Genomic DNA, 23,563 nt, shown 5'->3' on the forward strand with positions numbered 1-23,563 from the left:
CATACTTGCTCCGGACACTGCGAGAGGGCTGTACAAGCAATGATCACACGCACGGCACAGCGGACACACCAGGAACCGCGGTGTTGGCCGTCGAATGGCGCTAGCTGCGCAGCATTTGTGCACCGCCGCCGTCAGTGTCAGCCAGTTTGCCGCGGCATACGGAGCTCCATCGCAGTCTTTAACACTGGTAGCATGCCGCGACAGCGTGGAAGTGAACCGTATGTGCAGTTGACGGACTTTGAGCGAGGGCGTATAGTGGGCATGCGGGAGGCCGGGTGGACGTACCGCCGAATTGCTCAACACGTGGGGCGTGAGGTCTCCACAGTACATCGATGTTGTCGCCAGTGGTCGGCGGAAGGTGCACGTGCCCGTCGACCTGGGACCGGACCGCAGCGACGCACGGATGCACGCCAAGACCGTAGGATCCTACGCAGTGCCGTAGGGGACCGCACCGCCACTTCCCAGCAAATTAGGGACACTGTTGCTCCTGGGGTATCGGCGAGGACCATTCGCAACCGTCTCCATGAAGCTGGGCTACGGTCCCGCACACCGTTAGGCCGTCTTCCGCTCACGCCCCAACATCGTGCAGCCCGCCTCCAGTGGTGTCGCGACAGGCGTGAATGGAGGGACGAATGGAGACGTGTCGTCTTCAGCGATGAGAGTCACTTCTGCCTTGGTGCCAATGATGGTCGTATGCGTGTTTGGCGCCGTGCAGGTGAGCGCCACAATCAGGACTGCATACGACCGAGGCACACAGGGCCAACACCCGGCATCATGGTGTGGGGAGCGATCTCCTACACTGGCCGTACACCACTGGTGATCGTCGAGGGGACACTGAATAGTGCACGGTACATCCAAACCGTCATCGAACCCATCGTTCTACCATTCCTAGACCGGCAAGGGAACTTGCTGTTCCAACAGGACAATGCACGTCCGCATGTATCCCGTGCCACCCAACGTGCTCTAGAAGGTGTAAGTCAACTACCCTGGCCAGCAAGATCTCCGGATCTGTCCCCCATTGAGCATGTTTGGGACTGGATGAAGCGTCGTCTCACGCGGTCTGCACGTCCAGCGCGAACGCTGGTCCAACTGAGGCGCCAGGTGGAAATGGCATGGCAAGCCGTTCCACAGGACTACATCCAGCATCTCTACGATCGTCTCCATGGGAGAATAGCAGCCTGCATTGCTGCGAAAGGTGGATATACACTGTACTAGTGCCGACATTGTGCATGCTCTGTTGCCTGTGTCTATGTGCCTGTGGTTGTGTCAGTGTGATCATGTGATGTATCTGACCCCAGGAATGTGTCAATAAAGTTTCCCCTTCCTGGGACAATGAATTCACGGTGTTCTTATTTCAATTTCCAGGAGTGTATTTTAGTAAGTTTTGATGTAGTGTCTTTATTTACTGTGATTCCAGTTAACGAAGTTATGGATTTTATAACGGATATTTTTGCAGAAGATCTGACTGCTCTTTTCAGACATTGTCTTACTTCCAGTCAGTTCCAGTGGAATAACGAATTTTATGAGCAACTTAATGGCGTAGCAATGGGTAACCCATTGGGTCGTGCAGTAGCTAATTTCTACATGGAGAAATTCGAACAGTCAGCCTTGGAAAAAGCAGATAAGAAACCATCTCGCTGGTATCGGTATGTAGACGATACATTTGTGGTCTGGCCACATGGTAGAGAAGACTTAGACGAATTTTTTGATTACCTTAATAATATAAATCCAAGAATCCAGTTTACCATGGAGAGAGAAAATGATAAGAAAATACCGTTTTTGGATGTTTTAGTTATGAGACAGACAAAAAAAATGGTTCAAATGGCTCTGAGCACTATGGGACTTAACATCTAAGGTCATCAGTCCCCTAGAACTTAGAACTACTTAAACCTAACTAACCTAAGGACATCACACAACACCCAGTCATCACGATATGAGACAGACAGATGGAAGATTGAAACAACAGATTTTTAGAAAAATAACGCACACAGACAGATACTTACATAAAAACTCTAACCACCATCCACAACAAAAGAGAGGTGTGATTAAAAGTCTCGTTGACAAAGCCAGACGGATTTGCACGCCGGAGTATCTAGACGTCGAATTAAAACTTCTGAAGCGCACTTTTGAGAAAAATGGCTACTCAAAGAAAGAAGTAAGCAGAATTCTGCACCCAAACAACAAAAAGCCTAAGGACAAGCCCGAAAATCGATGGAAGAATACAGTCTCTCTCCCTTTTATAAAGAAAGTAACGGATCAGATTGGAAAGATTTTAAGTAAACATGATATTAGACCTGTTTTTAGACCAACGAAGAAAATTTTTCATGTTCTCCGGTCTGTAAAAGATAAACGCGCTCCTCTTTCAGCCAGTGGCGTATATAAAATTCCGTGCACAAGTGGTAAAGTTTATATTGGAACAACAAAAAGAAGCGTAAATACACGGATAAAAGAACACAGAAGTCTTTGCCGATTAGGAAAAACAGATAAATCGGCTGTAGCAGAACACGCCTTTCAGTGAGGAAATCATCAAGTGAAGTTTTCCGAAACAAAAATTTTATCTGCGACGACGAACTATTACCCATGGCTTTGTAGAGAAGCAATTGAAATATATAAACATAGGGATAATTTTAATCGGAAAGAAGAGACCATGAAACTTAGTGATATTTGGACAGTAGCACTACAGAATTGCTAGACAGTTTTATCCGTGACGAGATTACGATCGATAGTTAAGTTTTATCTCTGACAAAGATTATATCTGCTTATCACGTGTAACTCTGGTCACGCCCACTTTCTAGGATATGTAAGTCGCTCTCAGACGTCCGACCCGTCAGTCGGCAAGACTCACCGGAGGAGAAACACCCTTCTGAAGATGTCCAGCGCAGCTCTGGACGAAACGTTAGGAGCTGAAGAGTTTCATGGACTTCGACAGATGTGTTCAGTCCCACACATTATCAGTTCTGTATTGCCTTTGATCTGTGGAACAACACACCATTAGGCAGCTGGTCATAATGTTTTATCTCATCTGTGTACGCTAATCTTCATAAAGTCACGAAGTATTAGGTTAGCTCATAACAATCTGTTTCTCCCCTTTTTTGACTGTGAAAGGTAGAAAATTTTGAAAGGTGTGGATGATTATCGTGTACGTGTCATTAGCTGGTAATGACTGTACGCCGAAACGTGTATTTACCAGTTGTAAGTGGGCTGCTTCTGTGTTGGCAGCGCTTTGCATTGGATCTCTGACTGCGCTTTCTTTGTAAAAGACTCTGTGGCTGGTTCGACTCGTTGGAAGTTAGTCGCCAGTACTGTTGGGTAGTTGGAAATTAGTCGCCAGCAGTCATGGAAGTACTGTTGGGCAGTTGGAGGTGAACAGCCAGCAGTGATGGATGTTAAATGTGAGAAGTTAGCATCGATGGAGGGTAGAGGTCTGAAGTGTTAGCGTAGGCTAAGGATCTGGAAGTATCCGACTTGGAGACTGAAAATTATTCATGATTATATATCTTTGTACTGGATGTCAATGACGATTTATATTCGTGTTTGAACTGGATGTCACATTATTAAGGTAAAAAATACATTATTTGGTTTGCAACAAAATCTTTCCGTTTATAATCATCTGCCTATTAGTAGTTAATGGCTTTAGTAGTTAGAATCTTTTATTTAGCTGGCAGTATTGACGCTCGCTGTATTGCAGCAGTTCGCGTAGTCAAGATTTTAGTGAGGTAAGTGCTTAATGAAATACATAGGTTATTGTTAAGATTTCTTTTTAGTGAGGGCCGTTCTTTTGTATTAATTATCTGAAGTCAGGTTGTAAATTTTTTGAGCAGTCAGATTGCGTTGCGCTAGAATATTTTGGATCAGTGTTGACATGATAAGAATGAGTAAAGAGAAAGTAGGCTCAGTACGTTCCGTTTTACTCAGCTGTTTCAGAATAAAATAACGTAGGAGTTTCATCTTCTCAGTCATTCAGCAATTTAAGTACAGACACACACATTTCAATAAAGAAGTTTCACAGTTTTCGTGGATAAAGTGCGATCAACACAGTTCTTTCTTGAAATTATGCTTACTGTATAACACTGTGACTGTATGTTAACCGAAAATAAATGAAGACAACTGTGACTCGTCAATAATGAAATATATGTTTATGTCCATAAAGTATTTTGCTACACTTTTCAGGTTCATCTTATTGTGGAAGAAGTTGCATATCTGTGCTTGTAGAGCTGGATGTTGGTATGCGGCAGTATGGGCCGTTTTGGGCGCTAATGTCCACGTGGCAGCTTTCATTTTCAGGGCTCATTGCCCACGGGATTAATCACTATTCATTATAAACACTGCGCGTCTCGAGAAATCCACCAGCATCCATAATTAGCTGCACAAGTCGTTAACAGCACATGCTGGATGATGGCTGATTTCGTCATTCAGAGTCGTTTGACTACCCTGGAAGGATCTCCACCACCTAACCCCTGTGTCATACGATAGTACATTATCCAACGGAGAGCAGCGCGCTTAGTTACAGGATCATTTAGTAATCGCGAAAGCGTTACGGAGATGATAGATAAACTCCAGTGGAAGACTCTGCAGGAGAGACGCTCAGTAACTCGGTACGGGCTTTTGTTGAAGTTTCGAGAACATACCTTCACCGAGGAGTCAAGCAGTATATTGCTCCCTCCTTCGTATATCTCGCGAAGAGACCATGAGGATAAAATCAGAGAGATTAGAGCCCACACAGAGGCATACCGACAATCTTTCTTGCGACGAACAATACGAGACTGGAATAGAAGGGAGAACCGATAGAGGTACTCAAGGTACCCTCCGCCACACACCGTCAGGTGGCTTGCGGATTATGGATGTAGATGTAGATGTAGATCGCCGTACGCTTCCAGAAACTCGACGTGGACTGTTGCGTGATTGTTGGCCCCTATGAAAGGCAGAAAACGAATTACCGCATGACACTCTGAAACGTCCCCTTTGAAAAATTATACAGGACTGTGCTTAAACTGACACACAACATTTTTAGCGCAACGCAATCTGACTTTCAATAGTCCCTACAAAAGAATGGCCCTGACTAACATCAACCTATACCTTTCACAAATCACTTACCTCACAAAAATCTTCGTTACTCGAACTACTGCAATACAGCGAGCGCCACTACTGCCAGCTAAATAAAAGATTCAAACTACGGAAGGCACTAACTACTGATAGGCATAGTTAGGAAATGAAAGATTTTAATAGAGAACAAACAATGTATTTACCTTAATAGTGTTGAAAACTCATAATATACATAGCAGTTCGTGACATCCAGTCTTACAAATTTCAAAACTCCGCCGTCTCTCTCCCCACATCCACCACTGCTGGCGGCTCACCTCCAACTGCGCAACGCTACGCGCTGTTCACATCCAGCTGCCGCTGCCCAACACTACAATGGCAGACAACAATGCAAACTAGCCACAGACTGCACACAGCACAGCCAGTGATTTTCATACAGAGCGCTACGTAACGTTGCCAATAAGAAAACATAAACAGCCTACTTACAACTCCACTTCATCAATGGAACGCGCTTTTTTGTTTTGACTCTTCTCGTGGTATGCTACGGTACTTGTTCCAGGACTCCAGACATGTGACCGCCAAAGGAGAAAAAATTTATTTCCTAAATATATTTTTTCGAAGCGTTAATAAAAACTTCATGGAAACTTCGTGACTCCCTGCTTACGTGTAACTTCATGACACAGACTCACCAACAGAAATTTTCCATCACCCCGTTATTTCGAAATTCATAGCACATAAAACGAAAATTTTCGAAATTCATAGCATATAAAACGAAAACGAATGTTGAAGATTAGATGGGTAGATCACATAACTAATGAGGAAGTATTGAATAGGATTGGGGAGAAGAGAAGTTTGTGGTACAACTTGACTAGAAGAAGGGATCGGTTGATAGGACATGTTCTGAGGCATCAAGGGATCACCAGTTTAGTATTGGAGGGCAGCGTGGAGGGTAAAAATCGTAGAGGGAGACCAAGAGATGAATACACTAATCAGATTCAGAAGGATGTAGGTTGCAGTAGGTACTGGGAGATGAAGAAGCTTGCACAGGATAGAGTAGCATGGAGAGCTGCATCAAACCAGTCTCAGGACTGAAGACCACAACAACAACAAAACGAAAACTGGCCCTGAGGCATGCATACACATTCATCTGAAATGTGTCCAGACCACATATTCAAAAAAACGAACATTTGTGTAACGGGAAAACACAAGAAGGGCTTCAGCGGCAAAGGATGCAGGGTGAACACAGGATGAACGTAGATACAGGAACCATCGGTATAACAGTTGTAAATTGTCACAGCTGTGTTGGGAAAGTACCAGAGCGCCAAGCGATAATAGAAAGCACTGATTCTCAAATCGTTATCGGCACTCAAAGCTGGCGAAAGCCGAAATTTGTGCGAAGAAGCTAACGGTGTTCCGAAAGGATAGGCTAAACACGGTTGGTGGTGGCGTGTTTGTTGCTGTTAGAAGTAGTTTATTTTGTCGCGAAATTGAAGTAGATAGTTCCTGTGAGTTAGTGTGGACAGAGGAATAAAATAATAACTGGATCCTTTTACCGACCTCCCAGTTCAGATGGTACAGTTGCTGAAAGGTTCAAAGAAAAGTTGAGTTTGACTTCAAACATGTACCCGACTCACACGATTATGGTTGGTGGTGACTTTATTTTACCCTCGATATGTTGGCGAAAATACATGTTTAATTCCGGAGGTACGCATGAAACATCATCCGAAACTGTGCTAAACGCATTGTCTGAAAATTATTTCGAGCAATTAGTTCATGAGCCGATGCGAATAATAAACGGTTGTGAAAACACACTTGACCTCTTAGCAACAAATAATCCTGAGTTAATAACGAGCATCAAAACCGATTCAGGAATTAGTGAACACAGGGTTGTCGTAGCGAGATTGAATATTGTAACCCCCAAATCCTCCAAAAATAAACGAAAAATATGCCTGTTCAAAAAAGCAGATAAAAATTCACTTGACGCCTTCCTGAGAGACAATCTCCACTCCTTCCAAATTAATGATATAAGTGTAGACCAAATGTGGCTTGAATTCAGAGAAATACTATCGGCAGCAATTGAGAGATTTATACCAAATAAACTAACAAACGATGGAGCTGATCCTCCTTGGTACACAAAACGGGTTAGAACACTGTTGCAGAAACAACGAATCAAACATGCCAAATTTAAACAGACGCAAAATCCCCAAGATGGCGATCTTTTACAGAAGCTCGAAATTTAGAGCGAACTTCAATGCGCTATGCTTATAACAGTTTCCATAACGAAACATTGTCTCGAAACCTGGCAGAAAATCCAAAGAGATTCTGGTTGTATGTGAAGTCTGTTAGCGGAAAGAAACTATCAATGCCTCCTCTGCACGATAACAATGGAGATACTATCGAAGACAGTGCTGTCAAAGCAGAGTTACTAAACACAGCCTTCCGAAATGCCTTCACAAAAGAAGACGAAGTAAATAGTCCAGAATTCGAATCGAGAATAGCTGCCAACATGAGTAATGTAGAAGTAAATATCCTCGGAGTAGTGAAGTAACTTAAAGCACTTAATGAAAGAAAGTCTTCTGGTCCAGACTGTATACCAATTAGGTTCCTTTCGGAGTATTCTGATGCATTAGCTCCATATTTAACAATCATATACAACCGCTCGCTCGACGAAAGATCCGTACCCAAAGACTGTAAAGTTGCACAGGTCACAACAATATTCAAGAAAGGTAATAGGAATAATCCACTAAATTACAGGCCCATATCGTTAACGTCGATATGCATTTGGATTTTGGAACATATATTGTGTTCGAACATTATGAATTACCTCGAAGAAAAAAGCCTTTAACATGGGTTTAGAAAACATCATTCTTGTGAAAGGCAACTAGTTCTTTATTCGCATGAAGTGTTGATTGCTATTGGCAAGGTAGTTCAGATCCATTCCGTATTTCCGGGTATACAGAAGACTTTTGACACTGTACCACACAAGCGGCTTATCGTGAAATTGCGTGCTTATGGAATAACGTCTCAGTTATGTGACTGGGTTTGCGATGTCCTGTCATACAGGTCACAGTTCGTAGTAATTGACGGAAAGTCATCGAGTAAAACGGAAGTGGTTTCTGGCATTCACCAAGGTAGTGTTATAGGCCCTTTGCTGTTCCTTATCTACATAAACGATTTGGGAGACAATCTGAGGAGCCGTCTTCGGTTGTTTGCAGATGATGCTGTCGTTCGTCGACTAATAAGGTCATCAGAACATAAAAATAAACTGAGGAACGATTTAGAAAAGATATCTGACTGGTGCGGAAATTGGCAGTTGACCTTAATTAACGAAAAGTGTGAGGTCATCCACAAAAGTGCTAAAAGGAATCCGTTAAACTTCGGTTACACGATCAATCAGTCAAATATAAAGTCCGTAAATTCAATTAAATACCTAGGAATTACAATTACGAACAACTTAAATTGGAAGGACCACACAGAAAATGTTGTGGGGAAGGCTAACCAAAGACTGTTTTATTGGCAGGACACTTAGAAAATGTAACAGGCCTACTAAAGAGACTGCCTACACTACACTTGTCCGTCCCCTTTTAGAATAATGCTGCGCGGTGTGGGATCCTTACCAGACAGGACTGACGGAGTACATCGAAAAAGTTCAAAGAAGGGCAGCACGTTTTGTATTATCACGAAATATGGGAGGGAGTGTCACTGAAATGATACAGGATTTGGGCTGGACATCATTAAAAGAAAGGCGTTTTTCGTTGCGACGCAATCTTCTCACGAAATTCCAATCACCAACTTTCTCCTCCGAATGCGAAAATATTTTGTTGACACCGACCTACATAAGGAGAAACGATCACCACGATAAAATAAGGAAAATCAGAGCTCGTACAGAAATATGTAGGTGTTCGTTCTTTCCGCGCGCTGTACGAGATTGGAATAATAGAGAATTGTGAAGGTGGTTCGATGAACCCTCTGCGAGGCACTTAAATGTGATTTGCAGGGTATCCATGTAGATGTAGATGTAGAACGGCGAAATTGTCCCTTTCCCAAGAGAGGGATTGGGGGGGGGGGGGGGGGGTTGGGACGGCAGCACATGTTCGCTTGACCTTACGTCCTGGGAACAGGCGGGCACTCCGTTCTGGAGATCCTAGCATTCTGAAAGAACATCACGATGAGCACGCGAGTTATTATCTGTCATGATGAAATTGTCACCTAGATATTGGCGATACGGTCAGGCTATTGATTGCAGAACCTCGTCTCTGAACGGTAGAGTAGCGAGATTCGTCTCAAGAACCACGAGAGTAGAGATGGGTCGAACTCGTTCATTCCCGTGAACTACTTCATTCGTTTCACTCTTTGCCGCGAAGCGTTCAAATGAAGTAGTTCATTCATGAAGTACGGAAGCCTCGCGAAGTTGCCCAGTTCGCCGCTCAGCCGCGGCTACCCTCGCTTCGCCTCGCTCGTACAATAAAGCTTCGTAATACTTCATAATTTTACCAACAGATGGCCAAACTATGCAGTAACGTGCACGCAACGTTTTACGCTCTTACAGCGTCTGAGTTAAATAGAGCATGGTCGAAGGGGACAAAGGAAAGATAAACAGAGAAGCCTGTCACATATAAAGAAGGTATTACATTTAATCTTGCTCGACATTTTCTCATGAAGCGCCCAAAAAAGTCTTTATCTGCCAAATGAAACATTATTTGTTGTATTCATGGACTGAAAACTAGGGCTACCAACGAAATGCAGTCCAATTTTATGTTCCTTTTAAAATTTAATCCAAAATAGAATGAGTATGTTTACCACTGTCACAAAGTCTATACACCTACGTTAAGTAATTATTCAGAAGTTTTCCTGTAGATTTTATTTTTGTTGAGCATAATAACCCTCCACATTCAAAACGTAAACAGTCGCCTGTAGTCATTGGTACGATTTCAAGTAAAATCCCTCTTTCAGTGTTATTAACAAACCTTTTATTCTCATGTTAGCTGTGCGTGCTCATACAGCCAGCCTCTTCGTTTGTATCTTTAATATTCATTTGTCTGCAAGCGCTGCCAACGGCAAGCTACCCGTGGACGCGAAGTTTAACTGCACAAATAGTCACGGGCAATGATGCCAGCACTGCAGGAAGCAACTGACGCTGCCTTCCCCTCGCCCTTCACCTCCCCAACCCCTCCTAAACCTATCCCTCACCACAAACACAGCGCGATTCGTCGACAGGCAGTAGAGGGAGGACTGAAGTGAAGGGAGGATGAGTAACGTAGCGCCGATGTAGTGGGAGAGGGAGAGGGGAAGAGAGTGAGTGAACTAGAAAAAAGTGTGGAGTGTGCTATCTGTGAAGAGTTTGAAGTACCAGTTCATTGAAATTGAGTGGTTAGTTCACACTTCACTGGAGTGAAGCGTTCATTTGGACGACTCATTCACGAGCTCCCCATCACTACACGAGAGGAGTACGGTGGCTCCAAGTAATGCGACCCCACTTCACCTCTCGACAACCACCTTGTTGCACATGTGGAATACAGTGTTGGAGGCGTTAGATGTTACTGGATTGTCTCCAAAGACGTTGTCTGCGATCATCGGTGTACAAACAGATCCGAGTTTCGTCCATTAACACCACCCGACTTCAGTTCATGGGGGCTTCCATTCGACATGGTTTGTTGCCCATCTCTAACGGAGTTCACGGTGTCGTGATGTACGACCTGATGCTCGTCATTGTCGTCGTTAATGAAATCGTGTGTGAATGTTTTGATGCGATACATGACGTCCTCTAGCCTCTTCGAACGCCGAATTCATTTCTGAAGCACTCAGCCCACGGTTCCTTTGACTCAAAATTTGTAGATATTGATCATCCTGTGCATCTGCCGAACGTCGACAGCCTGTGCGGTGCAAGTACTCAATACTACCTCTCGAATGGAACCGAATCCATATCCGCATCACACGTTGACTCCGGTGCACACATCGAGCAACTTCACTCGCTGCCAAACCTTCTGCGCGTAACTCGATGACATTCCTCCGTGGCATGAACGATTTTCACTTTATTGCTCCACAGACGCCTCTAATACGTTCCCACTGCTGTTTTAATTTCACCTGAAATGGTGCAATCAGTTCGAGTTAAGCTCTCTACCCGTAGGTAACGCTCACGGTAACCTATGTGTATGTTTATAAACAACATCACAGGTGACCTTCCGATCGTTGTAGGAACAGTCACATTAGCAACAAATCTGTATGACGTATCGGGGTGATGCAACACTTCCGTTGATGTGTGCAGATAGAAATTTTGTGTTCAGTCATTTAGCAGTAAACGCTTTCCCAGTGTATAGATGGTTGTTTAAGACTTTCCTGTCATACATATTGTCTGTTACTTGGAAGAGCTCGATGTACTTTCGTCAGCATACGTCTGGAGATAGAGATAGGACCGTGCCGACATATTTTCGTATTTTCGTAGAACGTCATCGTCATGCGGTAGTCCTCCCGAAATTTCATGGATGTATCAATCAATGTAGATAAACAAATTTCCAAAAGACTCATATATCATTACGAGCATATCTTGTAATGTCTTGCCGGCCAGTGTGGCCGAGCGGTTCTAGGCGCTTCAGTCCGGAACCGCGCTGCTGCTGCGGTCGCAGGTTCGAATCCTGCCTCGGACGTGGGTGTGAGTGATGTCCTTAGGTTAGTTAGGTTCAAGTAGTTGTTAAGTCTAGGCGACTGATGACCTCAGATGTTAAGTCCCATAGTGCTCGGAGCCATTCGAACGTTTTTGCAATGTCCTGACTGTAAACAGCCGATTTCGTCGGAAATAATGATTGTGTTGGTTGCGAGGTAGATAAGGTATTATGAGAACTTTAGAAGGCAGTTGTCAGTGGCTAATCCACTGAATTATACATTCTTTTTCGTGTTGTAATGTTCCCTTCGTTACTTTTTCTGCCAATCGGACAATTATCAACAGAGGGAATGTCTTTCTTAATAATCAGAAAGTGCTCAAAATTTTATCTATTAATTCATTATTGCGGTCAAAATCGACACTCGTAAAAATAGATATTGTGGATGTCTACGGCATAAGAAATTGCTTTGCTGTTTTCTGCACTCAGTATTTTATATTTGCATGTCCAAATACTCCGTCACACAATCGATTTCCATGTCAAAGGTTTTAATACTAGACGCAGGTATGATAATGCATACAACAATCAATCGACAGGCAACCTGTACAACTCATTACGCTGATGCTATGTAAATAATAACGAATAAAAAGTAATTTCAGATTTAAGTCCCGAATCTATGTGATTTGGTTTGGGCGGTAGTACGAGGGTATACTGAAAAGTAGTGTCTGCGGGTCTTCTACGTGAAAACTATTAAAGCTTTTGAAATAAAACAAAACATTATTAACATTCAACATTTTCATTCTTCATGTCTACACATTTATCTCTCCACCTAGTCGCCCTAGCGACGAACACATTTCCCCCAACGAGAGACTAATTGATTGATACCGTCACTATAGAATGTTTGACTTTGTTGACGGAGCCACAACCTCTCCTCTGGTTGCACCGGTTCATCACTGTCAAAGTGACGTCCTCGAAGGTGTTCTTAAGAGTTGTGGAAACAGTAGACAATCGGATGGAACCAAGTCGGGACTGTATGGAGGATGATCGATGGCAGAGAACCCAAGGCGTCGGATTGTTGCAGATGTCGCAGCGCTCCCGTATGGTCTGGCGTTATCATGCTGAAGAAGAGCAAGCTCCATGTGTGTTCAAACTCTTCGAATGCGAAACTCGATTACAGCACGCTCTTTCTCAAGCACCCGCATAGTTACGTTACAGACAAATACGTATGTAACAACAAATACTCTGTACTATTGTACATATAAGTAATTCTTCCCATCTGATTTTTCGATAAACTTGTGTAATTGATGTTCTGATTTCAATTTTTTTTTGTTTCATGACATTGTGTTACGAAAACTGTAAATAAGTTTCGATCTGAATATTAATGTTGATGTCAAATGTCAAGTAATATTGTAATAGAATTGAAATGTAACAAATGTTGAGCCGGCCGAAGTGGCCGTGCGGTTAAAGGCGCTGCAGTCTGGAACCGCAAGACCGCTACGGTCGCAGGTTCGAATCCTGCCTCGGGCATGGATGTTTGTGATGTCCTTAGGTTAGTTAGGTTTAACTAGTTCTAAGTTCTAGGGGACTAATGACCTCAGCAGTTGAGTCCCATAGTACTCAGAGCCATTAACAAATGTTGAGACTGTTGTAAGATGTTTAAAATTGTAACTGTGCGTCTGGTCCATACGTAGGCAATGTGTTAGGATATGTAGAATGCAAAACCTCGGGTGAATACCCGGCCTGTCAGGGAGCGGTAAAAGGTGGATGGCAGGCGAGCGCGGGAAAATGCGCGCGGGTACTGCACGGCACAACGGACACAGTAGTTGCTGGAGTTTGGCATTGGTTTGAGCAACACCTTCTGGAGCGAGGAGGCTCTCCCGGAAGACATAGCTTCACTGAGCCTCGGGTATGCCGTTCCAACGCCCACACAGCAAGGCAAAATCCCATAGGCACTAAATGGAAAAGTACTGCGATGCTAAGAAGAATTAAAGTGCTGATACATCAAGAGCCATAGCTGTGGTTGTATGTGTGCTATGTGCCTCGCCATCTTGCCGCCCGCCAACCGCCACATCGATGCTAGCAGGTTGAAACTTTTAGTACTGTATTCGTGTGGATCAGAGAGTGAACTGTGTTTGTTTGGTGCAATAATAACCTAAATTTTACCAGAACTTTCCCATCATTTAATTATCCTCACAACCAACCTAGACAGGGTCCTTTCCAAATGTTGTGCAATCCGAGTGGCCCGAAATGAAAATTAAAATTTGTGTTAATAATAATTATTTGCAGAACTAGCTATGTTAGAATGGTGTTTAAAGAAATGTTTTGTTAATGAACCAGTAAATGAATAACGAAGGTCTAACGAAGTTGAAAGATAACTTTAGTATTGATATAGTAATGAAGTTTATTATTTCGAGACAGATTTACAGGCATTTAAATGAGCAGTAAATAAGATGAAAAGAGTAGTAATATACTGGAAATCTTGAACGCATAATAAACCCAGTAATCAATTTTTTTAAATACAGCGATCATAACAGTTTCAGGGTCCCCCCTCATTCATTTGAATTCTGAAGTGTTCTAAATTGGTTTCACCAGCAAAAGTTAAAGTCAATACAAAAGTCAAAATTTATCAGTGTTTTATCTTTATCAAAATTGACATTTTGTGTGTGGCACGAAAGTGCAATTTCTAGGGTAACCTATGCCCGATTTTAATCAGATTAATAGACAGTATAAAGTTTGGTAGTATACATTATAGTGTGGTGTTATGTATTCGTCCATATCAGTACAGAACCTGAAACTATCAGTTCAATAGATTTTCTGGTTCTAAAATTCGACTATATTATACAGTGTTACAACTTGTTGTTTTGCATGAATATATACCAACTTGTATAGGGAAGAAACTCATTTAATGCCTAATTAGGCTGGCGACCGTATAATTATCTAATTGGTAGCATCTTCTGAGTTGCTTTTGATCCATCCTGACGTGTAATTGCATTTCGAACTTACTTGAGGGATCATTGTTATTACAGAGTGGATGTAAGTCTGATTTGCCACCATTCAGGCACACGCGGTCGATAACTATACGAAAATCCTTTCTCATAAGGTGAATCCCGCTCACTTACCATGGCACAGGCTTTAACGAGTACTGTGTCAGGGATTACACGTGGACACGAAGAATAAAGTTTTCACATAAAAATTCAGAGGAATTTTCAGCGCCCCCTCGTATTCTAGCTGCTGTCGAATCTATTAAATTGTGTCTCTCTAAACGATAGGCTAAAAGGCTCAACATACCTTTTTAGATTTTGAACATTGTATTAATGATGTACAAATATATAAATTTATAGGAATCTGTTGCTTCTTTGTTTGACTACAGAGTCCGCCTGAAAAATGTATACACTCTTTCAGGAACGAAAAGTATGACTTATGTGTTTATTTGACATTCAATAATTGATCACACATGTTGTACAACCTTCAGTTTAGCACATGGTTACTTTCCATGTTCAATATGTTCACTGTTGGCGACTATACACATAAGAGAACGACGAGTGGTCGCCTTAACTACGTCAGTCAATGTTACAGTGCAGATCGCTGCATATGTCATTGTAATCTCCTAGCGAAGTTCCTCTAGCGTACGTGCCTTACGTCGATAGACGTTATGTTTCACAATCCTCCACAAGTAAAAGTCCATAGGTGCTAGATCTGGCGACCGTGGAGGGAACTCAATCGGCCCTCTTCGTCCAATCCAATAACGCGGAAAATTGCCATCCAGGAAAGGTCGCACGGCTAGGTGGTAGTGTGGTGGCGGCTCGTCCTGTTACTAGAAGACCTCGTCATCAGCTCAATAAAGCGCACGTATGCCTGGAAAAATGTATGCGCGTAACATTTCCAGGTACACTTCTCCAGTGAAAGTAGCATCAAAGAAAAAGTTTCTTAGTGAGCTCCTAGATCAGGGCTTAACAACAGGCCGGTTTTGAGCGCGAGTACTCGCGTGTGCTCAGGCACGTGCTCGCGAGCAGCTGCAAGGTCGCGGAGTAGGGAGGGAGGGGAGGGAGGGGAAATGCACGCGCACGTTTGAATAGGGCCGCAGCGTGCCTATTGAATTCGCGCCGGCTGTGTAACGTTTAAAGTACTACGATCAGCTCTTAACAGTCACTTCGCTGGTTAAGAATCATGTGAAGTCGCCCTTGTGTAACCCCAACCATGCTTTCGCAGTTCAACCCCCATTGGGGGGAATTGTATCTGTTTACAGGAAAAGATGGTGTTGCAAAATGTTTAGTATGTCACAAAACGCTGGATTCTTTTACGAAATTTAATTTGCAGCGACATTATATGTCGTACCATGCGAAAGACTACGGACCTGGAAAATGTGATTGACCAGATCGTGCACAGGAAGTTATTAAACTTAAAAGGAAGCTATCTGAAGAAGATCTGGACGACGAAGAAAAATCAACTGAGGCAGCTCTCAGAGTGGGTTACAAAATTGCTTTGCTTTTAGCAAAATCCCTGCGCCCCTTAACTGATGGCGATTTAATAAAGGAATGTTTGGTAGTTGCAGCGGAGCATTTGTCTCCATCTCAAGTTGAACAGTTTCTGATTGTGCCATTATCTAACATGACCATTATGCGTCGCATACAGGACATGGCAGACAACGTCCAGAGCCAGCTTGCAAATATCTGTAAAGATTTTATGGCGTATTCTCTAGCTCTGGACGAAAGTGTTGATATCACTGGAACAGCGCAGCTTGCCATATTTATTAGAGGTGTTAATAGAGATCTTCAGGTGAGGGAGGAGCTCCTCGATGTAGTAGCCATGAAGAACACTACAACCGGAGGTGATATTTTAAGTAGTGTTGAAGAAAGTGTTAAAAATATAGGATTGTCGTGGAATTCTTTAGTTTCAGTATCTACAGAAGGTAGAGGCATACACTAAGCTAATAATTATGTGGCACTTGTAGATTCTCCTTTATTTATTTCATTTGTCGCAGTAATAATTCGTGAGTGATATCCCTGCAGGTGGCCGTGGATTTACATTGACTGGCGGCAGCTGTTGTGTGCCCCACGTGACTCTCCCCACTCTCTGCTCTGGTCCGGTAGAGGGGGTAGCGTGCTCGCGCTGCTCCGTGCTCGCGCCTTGCTGCTCACAGCTTGCTCCGCGAGCACGTATGTTGTGAAGCCCTGTCCTAGATGATAGTCCACACCACACATGAATCCCTGGTATATTGACTACTTTATCCACGTAAACATGCGAATTTTTCGGTGCTCAGTACACACTGTTATGCCGATTCACGGTTCCATTAAGTTTGTGCCTCGCCACTCCACACTACCTCCTTCTCAAATTGTTCGTCATCAGTAACGATTTGCTGATACCATTCGCAAAATTTCACTCGGCCATCAGCATAGTCGTGATTCATCACGTGCAGTAATCGTGGAATGTAAACTTTCCACTTCGCAGTTGTCAGAATTCTTCGTACACTTGTACTGCTAACCCCCACTTCACGCGCACATTGCGAAGCAGACTTCTGTGGAGAATTAGTGAACGTTTCCAACACGAGAGCCGATGAAGCGGGACTTGTAGCTATACGCTGTCTTCCTGATCTTCCTTTGTGAATATCACAAATCGTTCCATGCAATTCAAACTTGTCAATGACGCGTTTAATTGTTAGGCGGATTGGCGGTTATGTTTCAAACCCCCGCCTCCACTGACGTGGCACTTCAACGGCGTTATCACACTTGAAAAACCACTTCGCAATAAATTTTCATTGCTCGAATGTCAAGAGTGCTCCAGCCATCTTGTTTTTCCAATACCGAGATGAAAGTACTAACATCGCTTGAGCCAAAGACAATACTACAACACACTCGCAACTCAAATCGAACGGCAATATCGATATCTCGATAGGTCCTGACGAAGAGTGCATACGTTTTTCTGGCGGACTCTGTATTGTAGTTGTTCGTAGTTAGTTAGTTAGTTAGTTACGTGTTCCATTGATTAATAGCACGGAAAACCGTTACGATGTGGAACGTGTCAAATGCACAAGAAATACGCACAGGAAACATGTTTCTGTTTTCTTTTTCTTTTTGTTTCATTATAGTGTTATACCTCAATATTTCTATTATCCATCCCATTCCCTTAAATGGCAGAAAATGCATATATTATATCTACAGATTTATTTACTCATATTCAAGAATTCATCTATGGTATAGGACGAGTTGTCAAGGAGGTATCATTTCAATTTGTTTTTGATACTATTACTGCTGTCTGTCAGACATTTTATTTCATCTGGTAATTTATCAAAAAGTTTTATAGCAGCATATTTTACCCCTTTCTGTGCCAAAGCTAGGATAGTGTAGGTCTTTCATTTTTCTGGTATTGTAATCATGAATGTCGCTGTTGATTTTAATCTGGTCCATGTTGTTGAGAAAAAATTTCATTACAGAATAAATTTACTGTGAAGCAGTTGTAAGAATTCCTAACCTTTTAAACAGATGCCTACAAGATGTGCGACTATGAACCCCACATATTATTCTAACTACTTTATTTTGAGCAGTGAATACCTGCTGCCTAAGTGTTGAGTTGCCCTAGAATATTATTCCATATGATATCAGAGAGTGGAAGTATGCAAAGTGTTAGCTTACTAATTTCTACATCCTCAAAATTGGCAATTATTCTGACAGCAAAAGTTGCTGAACCTAGTCGCTTTAGAAGATCCAAAATATGAACTTTCCAATTAAGATTCTCATCTATACGTACACCCAAAAACTTAGTATGCTCTACCCAGAAAACCAATTCATAACTTTTCCAAAGACCTTATTTGTATCCTGTTATGTGTGTAAGACAAAGTTTGCCGCTACAGGGACATTTGAAAACAGTTCTACAATACAGCATGCATTAATATCCACTGTCGCTGGCAATATTTCCTCATTCTCAAAATATAATCGAAACATCGATACAATACTAAAACCATAACCAATCGCTTCAGAAACTTGAACGGTTTAACATAAATACGGAAGCAAATTCGATGCAAGGAGACACAAGCATTGAGCACCCTGTCACGTCTCATCAAATATACTCTACCTAGTACAGTTGAATTTAAATGTATATTAAAGAGCTTCATCTGCTAACTTTCTTTCCATTGAGGAGTATCTTAAAAGGGATTCTTAAAACCAAGGCCTTGTTTCCGAAGTTTCTAAGTAACATGATTCATTTAATAATAATAACTATATAAAAAATTCTGTGTTGCCCCCTCCCAAGTTTCCTTCACCATTCTCTAAAACCAGTGAATAACAAATAAGGGTTGCGTAAAGCAAGATGAAACAGCACGTGACGATTACCGTGATTTTACTGTCATTATGTCTTAATAAAAAACTGTTAATGAATAAATAAGATGTCCTTATGCTCTTTATAGAACTTTCTGATTTAATACACAGTTCATCCCTACCTATTGACAAGTATGTTAATCATTCGTTTTCTGTACTACGTTCCGTTACTTGTGAATTACGAACTTCCTAAGCTAAGCCCATTTAATTCTTCGCGGAATCTGTAAATATGTACACATCCTGAATTTTTTTTCTTTTATTGCAGGACTGGTTATTTGCTAGCGCCTATATCTTGATGGAGAAGAAATGGAGCTGTCTGCTCATTTCTTCAGGACGTTGTGGCAATCAACTGAATGCAATCTGTCTGACAAGAAGGTCCAGAATTACATACAACAATATCGTATGGAGTGCGTTAGAGGTATGAGTCCAGATATTTTTATCGGTGACAGAAGAGAGTGCACTGAAAAATATAACATCGGTAATTACTTTGTTTGGAGACAAATAATTATGACTATTAGGAGTAGAATGTTTGCAGGTTGGTTAGTGGATCCCACTACATGTGGCAAGAGCAAGCCATTAATGCTTGTTTTCCCGTGGGCAGCAGGTCATGTGTTGAAATGTGGACATGTGGATCTAAACGGTTAGTCTGTACTGACAAGTGTAGTCCAATTAGTTGCGCAGTTATGATTGTGCATAAAACATCAGGTAGTAAATTATATTATGCCTTTGCAGGAAGACTGCCCACAGAGAACAAACAACTAACACACTGAAGCTAGTACTTACTAAGCTACCAATGATCACAATATCTGCAGTTACACTCCTGGAAATGGAAAAAAGAACACATTGACACCGGTGTGTCAGACCCACCATACTTGCTCCGGACACTGCGAGAGGGCTGTACAAGCAATGATCACACGCACGGCACAGCGGACACACCAGGAACCGCGGTGTTGGCCGTCGAATGGCGCTAGCTGCGCAGCATTTGTGCACCGCCGCCGTCAGTGTCAGCCAGTTTGCCGTGGCATACGGAGCTCCATCGCAGTCTTTAACACTGGTAGCATGCCGCGACAGCGTGGACGTGAACCGTATGTGCAGTTGACGGACTTTGAGCGAGGGCGTATAGCGGGCATGCGGGAGGCCGGGTGGACGTACCGCCGAATTGCTCAACACGTGGGGCGTGAGGTCTCCACAGTACATCGATGTTGTCGCCAGTGGTCGGCGGAAGGTGCACGTGCCCGTCGACCTGGGACCGGACCGCAGCGACGCACGGATGCACGCCAAGACCGTAGGATCCTACGCAGTGCCGTAGGGGACCGCACCGCCACTTCCCAGCAAATTAGGGACACTGTTGCTCCTGGGGTATCGGCGAGGACCATTCGCAACCGTCTCCATGAAGCTGGGCTACGGTCCCGCACACCGTTAGGCCGTCTTCCGCTCACGCCCCAACATCGTGCAGCCCGCCTCCAGTGGTGTCGCGACAGGCGTGAATGGAGGGACGAATGGAGACGTGTCGTCTTCAGCGATGAGAGTCGCATCTGCCTTGGTGCCAATGATGGTCGTATGCGTGTTTGGCGCCGTGCAGGTGAGCGCCACAATCAGGACTGCATACGACCGAGGCACACAGGGCCAACACCCGGCATCATGGTGTGGGGAGCGATCTCCTACACTGGCCGTACACCACTGGTGATCGTCGAGGGGACACTGAATAGTGCACGGTACATCCAAACCGTCATCGAACCCATCGTTCTACCATTCCTATACCGGCAAGGGAACTTGCTGTTCCAACAGGACAATGCACGTCCGCATGTATCCCGTGCCACCCAACGTGCTCTAGAAGGTGTAAGTCAACTACCCTGGCCAGCAAGATCTCCGGATCTGTCCCCCATTGAGCATGTTTGGGACTGGATGAAGCGTCGTCTCACGCGGTCTGCACGTCCAGCACGAACGCTGGTCCAACTGAGGCGCCAGGTGGAAATGGCATGGCAAGCCGTTCCACAGGACTACATCCAGCATCTCTACGATCGTCTCCATGGGAGAATAGCAGCCTGCATTGCTGCGAAAGGTGGATATACACTGTACTAGTGCCGACATTGTGCATGCTCTGTTGCCTGTGTCTATGTGCCTGTGGTTCTGTCAGTGTGATCATGTGATGTATCTGACCCCAGGAATGTGTCAATAAAGTTTCCCCTTCCTGGGACAATGAATTCACGGTGTTCTTATTTCAATTTCCAGGAGTGTATATCCCTAACACCATGTATAATCTACACATATGTAAATACAGTAAAATTCGTCTCCTGACAGAGAATTGAACCGAGAATTGCCTGTGGCAATGATACTGAGACGACGCTGCCTTTCGAAGTGGTGGGCATACCTATAGTTTTCAAAATTCTCCATGCTGGCACCGCACTTGAACACATCCATAGCACAAGTGGGCTGTTTAAGTTTTTATGTTGGTAGCGCCACGTAGAACAGCGCGTAGCGTTGCGCAGTTGGAGGTGAGCCGCCAGCAGTGGCGGATGTGGGGAGAGAGAGAGATGCCATAGCTTTGACAGGTTGCTATAAGTGGACGATCTGGACGTGTGTCCGCCAGAAAAAGGAAATTTGTAAAGATGGATGTCATGAATTGATAGATATATATATGACGACTTTTGAACATTATTAACGTAAATACATTGTTTGTTCTGTATCAAAATCTTTCATTTGCTAACTATGCCTATCAGTAGTTAGTGCCTTCCGTAGTTAGAATCTTTTATTTAGCTGGCAGTATTGGCGCTCGCTGTATTGCAGTAGTGCGAGTAACGAAGATTTTTGAGGTAAGTGATTCATGAAAGGTATACGTTATTGTTAGTCAGGGCCATTCTTTTGTAGAGAATTATTGAAAGTCAGATTGCGTTGTGCTAAAAATATTGTGTGTCACTTTAGTGATGATCAGAATAAGTGGAGAGAGAAATGTCTGAGTACGTTCGTTTTACTCAGCTGTTTCTGTATAAAATAACGTAGAAGTTTACCACCACAGTAATTCATAATTTTTCTAAGGGGACGTTTCAATAGTGACAACTGTAATCGAACGTGATACTTTAATGATTCTCCCACGGCCCGCATGGTACTCCTGTTGTGGACTCTGGTACGTTGGTAACCTGTATGGAGCCTCTCAGTTCGAGGAAGACAAGCTGACCGGGCAATATATTAGTCACCCCATCCCTAAAACAGCCAACCGGTCGGTTTACGGCGCTGTGGATGGATTAGAACTGGTTCCAAGCGATCATGTGAGCCTCCACGTCAAAGCTGAGTCATGCCACTGGAGTGGTGTGTGTGGAATCAGCACAGTGAACTGGATCGACGTGGGAACTTCACAGAAAGGAGCCATCGCGGCTGAACGCCCCCACGACCATACTGTGACGTTGTCCGATTTGTAAGGGTAAATGGACTGTCCAACACGTCTATAGTAATGGCGTACCAGCCGCAGCCATGTACAACATTCTAAGAACAAAGCGACATAGTACTCCTCGACAGAGTGACTGCCACGGCTTGCCAGAAAGAAAAAAATCTAGTTTTTAAGTGTAACTGCAAAAGTAGGACTAAAAATTAATATGTTCATTGATATTAAGGGGAGGTTTACTATCTTTGGCCCGAAAAAAGCATGTTCTTTCAGAATTTTTTTCTCGCGATGTATTATAGATATCAATGTCAAATTTGGTCAAAATGTTTATTGATATTTCCTCTACAAACTGGAATTTTTTAGACCGGAAATGTCGAAGAGCAAAGGCGGAAGTGCCGTCGCAACGAAACTAAATTTCGATATAGACCTCCACGCGCGGTATATCACAGGTCAGCCGGCTCGTCTGAAATCAAAACTGAGTTGACTTTAGCGAAGTATATAAGATTCTTTAGGAGTTGTACCTCGCTTAAGTTATTTGGACCATAGGAAACAAAATGACGGCCATTTGAAAAAAGGGCTTTTTTCATCGATATTTATAGTCGATAGATCGGAATAAAACTGGTACAACTCCTATACAATTTAGTTAGCTTCGTCGGAAACAAAGAACCATGCCAATCAGTTCAGTAGATTTGAAGTTACCATACCGCGCGATAAAAAAAAGTCATTTCGAGAAAAACGCGTTTGAAGTTTTGACACATATAAATGCAATATTATGCAACTTACGTTCAATCTGCTATTCCGGATCCATAAACTAGTCCTTCCTCTTCCTCATAGAGGGAGTTCTGCTCGATCTGCGCCATCCTGCGCTGCTCCAGAGCCGCTCGTACGGCCGGTGACCAGCGGTTTTCGGCTGCTTGAATCCGGTGGTCGTCCGAATGCTTGGCGAACTGCGTCGAATAGAGTCCCAGGGTGACGTCCATCGTTGTCATGGTCTTCAGAATTGCTGAATACCCTTCGTTGAAGCTGCTCACTGCCAGGAAAATCGCAATCTCCACAGTCTTCGCACCAGAATGCAAATGCTTGGGGGCTAACTTCCAAATACACGCGTTCAAACTTTCATTTGAATTTTCTATGTTTCAAGCACCGGTACAATAACTCGTCCTCCGAAAGAAAAAACTGGTGTGTGAAAAAGGCCGATTTCAGGCAGGCGCAATTTTTTGTTCAACCGCGAATAACAA

This window comes from Schistocerca nitens, chromosome 4 (genome assembly GCF_023898315.1).
Source record: "Schistocerca nitens isolate TAMUIC-IGC-003100 chromosome 4, iqSchNite1.1, whole genome shotgun sequence".
NCBI classification, from domain to species: Eukaryota; Metazoa; Arthropoda; class Insecta; order Orthoptera; family Acrididae; genus Schistocerca; species Schistocerca nitens.